The 8,309-nt window shown below is 47.3% G+C and overlaps 1 long non-coding RNA gene across 2 annotated transcripts in view; it reads right to left on the bottom strand.

The window, feature by feature from the left end:
* Positions 1–4,603: 4,603 nt before the first annotated feature.
* Positions 4,604–8,309, bottom strand: part of LOC143782516 (uncharacterized) — an 80,506-nt gene continuing 76,800 nt past the window's right edge. For both annotated transcript variants that reach the window (XR_013216995.1, XR_013216991.1), the window contains exon 4: positions 4,604–6,322. This is a non-coding gene — a long non-coding RNA (uncharacterized LOC143782516). The remainder of the gene's footprint in view (positions 6,323–8,309) is intronic.

Genomic DNA, 8,309 nt, shown 5'->3' with positions numbered 1-8,309 from the left:
TCCTATTGAAGGTACATCCGTAGTAAGGAACCAACAGGTTAGGGAACTTCTTTTTATTGTTCCACACTTTTTCCAAGAGTTCGTCCAACACTGGTCCGAACAAGTGCTCGCCTTCACAGGGGATGGTGCAAAGCTTTGACCTGGCCTGGATGTCTCCTGGCCAACACTTTAGTCACAAAGCCCTTCGTGCAGTATTAGAAAGGGCCGCAGCTCTAGCAGCTAACCTGAGTCTGCTGATGAGTCAGATAAAAAATCTGCAGCTCCCTGGATCATGGGAAGAGATGTCAGGATACTTTCTCTGGCTGTTTTGTCTTTTAACTGTGACTATATCTGATCCAACCAGACCATTAATAACCATTAACGACCTGGCTGTACAGGTGTCTGCCACCGCCGGCCTAAGGGACCCCACTGACATTTTTTTGCAGGTGCCCTTCAGAAAGGTATCTGTTCTTTTATCTAGCAGGATGGCAGCAAGGATTTCATGGATGCCTTAGTGACTGAAGAATCCAGCTTTGGGGCTTTGTCCCATGAGTATGAGGCAGACTCCTTGAATGGGTACCTTCTTTTGAGGGATGGAGGTAGGGAGCCTTTCTTCTCTGGTCTCTTCCATTCCCGTAAAATAAGAGAATGGATTTTATCGTTCAGTGGAAAGGATCTGCGAACTCTCTGATCCAAACCCCGAACATCACATCCTGCATGGATTTTTCAGGCCAGGGCTCCACAATACACGTGGTATTATTCACCACGTTGACCAGTTTGTTCACCCGGTCGACCGGGAAGCAGGAACGGCTTGACCGGGCATCCAAAGGTGAGGAAGTTGAAGCACATGAGGCCGATATAATCTCCCCTCAGTCACTACCACTGTCTGACACCAGGGACCTGGGCCTCCTCACTCTTTCCTTACAGACACCTTCCTGGGAAAGGGATCTTACTGACTCCCTAACCTCTGCCCTAACGATCTCCCTCAGGCTGGATGCAAAACCTAGTGTATCTTCTGCTACCGTCTGTTGAATGCACAGCTGGCACAACTTCTTCCCATAAGAATCTGGTAGCAAGGCCCTGCAAATTGCACATTCTTTATGCCTGGTCTTAGAAGTACATTTCTTCCCCTAGCAGAAATTAGGGAGAGACCAGGGGAAGACAACATCATGAAGATCACTGCATAACTGAATGGTACCAGAATGCGCGGGGGACATCTCTCAGCCGAAGGATCCTCCTGAGGGGCTGGAGACTCATCCAGTCTGCTGGAACTCCTCTGACCGGACTTTCTATCTCCCATACGACTCCCGCACTGTGCTGCTACGCAGTCATCGCTGGGTCATTCTCAGGTGGGGCTCCTCAGCGAGCTGCTGTTGCACAGGTGAATGCTGTACCAGTTCCTGCTGCTCTGGCGACTAAATGATTTCTAGCTGGATTATGGTCTGAAAGCACCTGATTTCACTCCTGGCCTACTTGAAATATCCAAGGTCACTCCCCCATTCCGGTACTCCTGGCCTCCCGGGTCAGCAGGTCCTCCACATGGCCTGCCAGGTGCTTCTTCCCCCAGACTGCCGGCCGTGCCCCAACCCCTGCAACCGAACCCCAGGAACTCCCACATCCAGCGACACCCCCGGCCGATGACCCGACCCACATGGCCCTGAGCAGTGCTGCCCATAACCCTGGATGTCCCCATATCTGACCCACTACACCTTGTGCAAAAGTGGTTGCAACCTGAATCTTCCTTCTCAGCACAGATGGTGGAGAGGGTCATCATTGACAGATTCATACACTCCCTTCTGAGTCCAGTGCAATGCTGAGTTGCCTGGCGGAAAGGTACCAGGCATTCAAAAGTTTCCTAGGGAAGCAAGGGCTCTTAGCATCTCTGTACTAGGGCTCCTGAAGGAGGGCTGACACTCAAAAGAAGGGAACTAGAGACACATCTTGAGGACGTCCAAGAGACCAGGAGGCATCTATGTTGTTGCCAAAGGCCCCATCTAATAATGTAATTTGTTAGACGTGTCATACCCCAGTTCATATAGCCATCTTTTTCCCCATGACCACCAAGTGAATGGACTGCAGCATAGGATGGCGCTGCTCATAACTTGCATATTATCCCTGCAGTACTGTCCCTCAATCAAGCGAAGACCCGCAGGCATGTCTCCTATGAGTGAACGGAGAGGGTGCAAAAGACTGGTCTGATGGACTCGGGTAGATTGGCAACCTTATTAAGGGCAACAATTCATTATTGGCTGTATCCATGGCAACACTAAAGACTACCCTGTGGCACAAGTGGACATAGACACAAATTGTGGCACTAAAAAAAGTCTCATGAGGTTAGCATAATGAAGGACCTATTACATCATGTTATAATAGACTGGGACTTTGCATTGCTTTGGAACTGTTGGTAGAAAGGGAGGATGCCTGATTGCACAGATAACAGCCCGGTCACTCCTAATTAAACCTTGTTTCAGGCCGCAGCTGATGGGTTTCTATTCTGTGTGATTATTGGAGATGAGGATGAGGCAGCATCCCGTAGACCAACCTCCCTGAGCTGAAGGTGTCCGGGGGAAACTTTGGAACTGCCTAGCTCAGGGATTTATCTCTAAAAGGGGCATTTCAGATTGTAACTGTACTTAATGGTGTTGCTCAAGAGTCAGGGGCTGACCCCGATATCCGTATTTTGTTGTAAATGGGGACTGTCTATATAGGGTCACCAAGCTGGGAGGGGAGGTAATCAAGCAGTTACTGGTGCCAGGGCCATACAGATGAAGGGTGTTAGATATGGCCCATACACATGTGTTAGTTGGTCATCTAGGAGTAGAAAAAACCCAGGAATGGATCCTCCAGAGGTTCTACTGGCCCGGTTGTCACCGAGAAATCATGAATTATTGTAGGTCTGGTCCCACCTGTTAGCTGACCTCTCTGCTGTCTCACCTCCGTAGCCCCTTAGTGCCATTGCCTATCATTGAGGTACCATTTGATCGTATGGCCATGGATCTAGTGGGACCACTGGTCAAATCCACCAGACGGCATCAGTATATCTTGATGGTACTGGACTATGCTAAACGGTATCCGGAGGCCATATCACTAGTATAGCCCAAGAGTTGGTCCATATCTTTCCCAGAACCAAGTTGCATAAGGAGGTTCTAATGGACCAAGGGACTCCCTTTATGTCAAAAGTGATAAGGGAGTTGTGCAAAACCATGTAACTCACACAACTCAGGACTTCAGTCTACCATCTGCAGATGGACGGTTTGGTGGAAAGGTTTAATAAAACATTGAAGGCCATGTTGAAGAAGGTCGTAGAGAAGGATGGCCAAGACTGGGACTTTCTACTGCCATACCTTTTGTTCTCCATCTGGGAAATCTCACAGGCCTCTACTGGTTTCTCCTATTTTGAACTCTTGTATGGCTGACACCCATGTGGACTCCAGGATGTAGTGAAGGAGACCTGGGTGTTGAAGTTTACACCCTACAGAAGTATAATTGAACTTGTCACCCAGATTCAAGAGAGAATTGCCAAGGTAATGCCCATTGTGAAAGAACACCTCAAAGAGGCACAGTCAAGGGTATACAATACATTAAATCGGCAAGGGTGAGACACTTCAATCCATTGGATCGGGTACTGATGCTGATACCTACGGTAGAGAGCCAATTTCTGGCCAAGTTCCAAGGTCCTTCTGAAGTAGTTGACAAGGTTGGTAACGTCAACTGGGTTGTACTCAGATCATAGAGAATGAGATTCTCACAGAGTTTCATGTTAAGGTGAACTTGAAGTCATATCAGATTCCCAAAGCCCTCGGAGAGGTGAAGTGGTGCTGAGCCTGTAAGTTATTGAAGAGTCCTAGAGTGGCTGGTCCTGTCTCATAGTCTTAGTGCCGAAACCAGATGGAAAATGACGATAGGAAGCTGAATGATTTGATTGGAGTCAATGAATTTACTGAACGGCTAGGGCTGGCCCGATACATTACCTCCCTTGACCTTACCAAAGGATATTGGTAAATTCCCATGTCCCAAGATGCCAAGGAGAAGACTGCCTTCTCAATGCCAGATGGATGCTTCCTGTACAGAAGGATGCCATTTAGGTTACAAGGAGTACAAGCCACCTTCTAGACAGCCATGGACCGGATCCTCACAGCCCACAAGAGGTACGCAGTGGCCTACCTGGATGACATCATGATCTTCAGCCAGGATTGGGGAAGTCATCTGGGCAAAGTCCAGGCAATACTTGATGCTCTACGGAAGGTAGGGTTTTCCATAAACTTGAAGAAATATGCCATGGGAATGGAGGAAGCTAAATACTTGGGACATATTTTAGGCAGGGGCAAAAATAAAGCCCCAAATAAATAAAGTTGATGCGATCCAGAGTGGCCAAAACCACTCTCAAAGAAGGATGTCAGAGCATCTAAACCAAGAAATTCCCTCCTGGCCAGCAGAGGGCTTACCTCTATGCCATGAAATATATAAACCTATAAACGATATGCTGGGTTACAAGGTGGAAATAACACTAATAAATAGCAAAAAAAGCAACCAAGCAAAGAGAGGTACCAAAACTGAAATAAATTTTTATTTAAGTATCAAATACACAGATAATTAAACATAGACAAAAACAGTGGAAGGGGAGAGGAAGCATGCCAATGAATACCAACAGCCAGCAAGATGTTATAGGTGGCTGGGAAAGGACACAACAAATCCAGATGACCTGAACTCACTACTGCCGGAAAACGCCCAAAAATAACAATCAAAATGGATGCTGAATTTACAAACTGAGCATGAAAGAATTATGCCCAGAAAAAGACAATAATAATGATATCAACAACCGCTGAGGAGCATTTCCAAAAGGCTAAGATAAATGCTGCAGTGGCAAATGAATCCAGGGAGCAACTCCAGCAATCAAGTGCCATTGAAGCCTATGCAAATTCAGGATAGGGCAAGTGTACCCGGCGCCTAACCACCATTCCTAGGCATAATGTACATGTACTGGACGGATAGCCAATATTTTACCTTGGGACATGGCGGGCACCGGGCTCCGGCGTGGTGTAGTGCAGACAGGAGAGGGCCTCGACGTACGTTTCGCCGAGCAGGCTTCGTCAGGAGGCGTGGCTAAGTGTTGGAAGGGTTGAACAATATATATGAGTAAGTATGAATGTAATGGCCAATCGGCGCACATCCATCATGATGCGGGAACGCCCGGCCACCGGATGCAGCGGCGCACCACGGGGTATGGGCGGGAGGACTGTGCGTCATCACCGCCCATCCCCGCGGCAACGCCGCAAACATCCGGCAGGCCGGGCGCACCACAGCGCATGCGTGGAGTGCGCACAAGCCTGGAAATGGATAATAGTAGGTAGAAATGGGACCCATGCGCAGAATAAACGGCATGTGCCCGTGGTGGTGAGGAAATCCCCGAACGGTGCGTGCGCGTGCGCGGCACGGAGCTCCGGGCGGACGTCATATCCGCCCGTCTCCCCGGCAACGCCGCAAACACCCAACTCGAACGGGCAGACACCTACACCCACACAGGGCAACCACCGAAGGGACGGCCGCCGCAATGGAGGAATAGGACTGCACTGGCCAATGATGTCAGGTCATGAGATACTGCGGGACGGACCAACATATTATTCCCAAATAGGGGACTATTCAATAAGGTGCATTAAAAGGTAATTAGAGTGCTATAGATTCAGTGGAAAACAAAGTAAAACAGCTGAATCAATTGGAACAGCATATAACAAAACAGGGAGCATACAAAAGTATACTTGTGCACCTAAAATGCAATTAGTAGCCGCCCATATATGAATTTACAGCTACCCAAGACACATTTGATAAATTAGGACAGTATATAACAAAAAAAAAAAAAAGGAAAAGGCATACAAAGGTGTGAATATATACCCAAATACTATAATAGATGGCCACCCAAATGAGGTCACAACTGCCCAAAAAGGATATTTAAATTTTTTTCCCCCAAAAAACATATATATGAACAACAGTCCATACTAAATAAGGGTACATGTCATAAATTAAACAAATGTGCACAACAATCTGGGAACGTACGCAAAACTATTGATGTTAAATTGGGTAAAGTGTTACTGTAAAGAATAAATAGCACATATGACATAGCGAAAACAAAAATGTCAGAGAATAGACAGTCCATCCCACAGAAAGTAAATAAGGTTATAAACTAGAAACACTCCACAAGGGAAAGTTAATAGGCCGTAGTCCAATAAATAATGAATAATGACATCTTCACAGATCCAATAGACGCGGCAGTCGTCCATATAGTGGAGTCCATCACGGGATCCCAAAAGCAGAAATGTGGCATAGAAGAAGAGGTAGTTGAAAAAACCTAGTGAAGAATAAAAACAATTACTAAATAGATAAAAGAGATGCTATGCACAGATGGCTAAACCACCAGGACCATAAATTACATAACAACCCAACACGAAAAAATAAAATTAAAACCAAGCTGGATTCATAGAAAAGACCTGAAACTGATGGCCTCATTGAGACCTGTGGGTGAAAGTGTATTCAAATTAACCATCCAACGTGTCTCTTTTTGGAGGAGTTTTTGCTTCAAGTTACCACCGCGGATCCCCATGTAGACGTGGTCAATACCGCGGAAACTCAGACCCTTAGGGTTGCTATTATGGACATCCAAGAAATGTCTCGGGATGGATTTTAATTGGAGCGGCTCAGAACACGTAGCAGAACTTTTAATGTCCCTGATATGCTCCTGCACGCGAACCTTAAATGCCCTCGTCGTCATGCCGATATAGATGCGATCGCAGGGGCATTTAGCGTAATAGACGATCGCCTCTGTGTTACAAGTGATATGATGCACGATCTTGTACGTAGTGTCGCCAGAGGAGTTGGTGAATTCTTTAGTTCTCAAAATGTATTTACAGGCAGAACAACTGCCACACGGGAAACAGCCCCAGGGGGGGCCCTTGGAACTGACACCAAATTGCCCAAAAGGGGTGCTCCTGGGAGGGACATAATGGCTCCTACAGAGGGTATCGCGTAACGTGCGTGATCTTCGCCACGTAATTAATGGATATGGAGTTAGTTGTCCTGATAAATCCCTATCCGTCAGGAGGACCGACCAATGTTTCCTAAAAATTTCACTGATTTTTGACCAGTTCGAATTAAATTGGGTAATGAACCGTGGTGCTGAGGCGTTATTATCCAAAGACCTCCTGGATTGTCCAACCAAGAGCGAGGGTCTATCTGAATGGAGGGCACGCGAATACCCTCGCTGGATATCACTTCGTCTGTAACCCCTGTCCCTGAACCGACGTGTCAGTTCCCCCGCCTGTCTAACAAAGGCACCCTCACTGGAGCAGATCCTGCGGGCACGCAGGAACTGACCAATGGGTATGGAACTTTTAAGTTTGGGCGGGTGGGATGAGGAAAAATGCAGGAGTGCATTGGTGGCCGTGCTCTTGCGGAAGACATCAGTGGCTACTGAACCATCGGATTGCCTGGAAATCGCCAAATCCAAAAAATCAATGGATGTTTGGCTATACCTCCAGGTCAGCCTGATATTGAAGGCATTGGTATTAAGATGGCTCAGAAAGGTGTCCAACTGCGACGAGGAGCCCTGCCAAATGAAGAAAATATCGTCGATATACCGTAGCCACGAGATGACGGAACTGTGACCGGGTGTGTCAAGGACCACATCCCTCTCCCACAGCCCCAGGAACAGATTAGCATACGAGGGCGCACAAGACGCCCCCATAGCAGTGCCCTGGAGCTGTAGGAAGGGGCGGTCCTTGAACACAAAAAAATTGTGAGTCAAAATGAACTCCAGAAGTTCCAAAATAAAATTAATAAGTTCCGGTCCAAGATTAGTCATATCCAAAAAGAATTTAGCAGCCCGCATCCCGTGGCCATGGCCTATCGACGTGTACAGGGACTCCACGTCGCAGGTGACCAGCCACATGTCGTCCTCAAGAGCAAGGCCATCCAGCCTCCTCAGCACATCGGTAGTGTCCTTTACAAATGAAGGAAGAGTCTCCACACATTTCTTCAAATAAAAATCAATGAATTGGCATGAAGGCTCACAAAGACCCCCCATGCCCGAGACAATGGGTCTGCCTGGTGGGCATGAGGGGTCCTTGTGAACCTTGGGCAACAAATAAAAAGTGGGAACAACGGGAAATTCAGGGAAGAGAGCATCACTCATTTTATGAGTTATGGCTGAACATTCCACACCCGCATCAAGAAGAAATTTGAGACTCTGTTGGAAACCTGATAAAGGTATATGCTCGAGTTTTTTATAATGATCAGGTCTCAGTAGCTGACGGAAAGCCTCGGCCTCATAAAGTGTAACC

This window comes from Ranitomeya variabilis, chromosome 1, assembly GCF_051348905.1.
Source record: "Ranitomeya variabilis isolate aRanVar5 chromosome 1, aRanVar5.hap1, whole genome shotgun sequence".
NCBI classification, from domain to species: Eukaryota; Metazoa; Chordata; class Amphibia; order Anura; family Dendrobatidae; genus Ranitomeya; species Ranitomeya variabilis.
The sequence above is the reverse complement of the archived record's forward strand: the minus strand, read 5'-3'. Positions and strand labels throughout refer to the sequence as shown.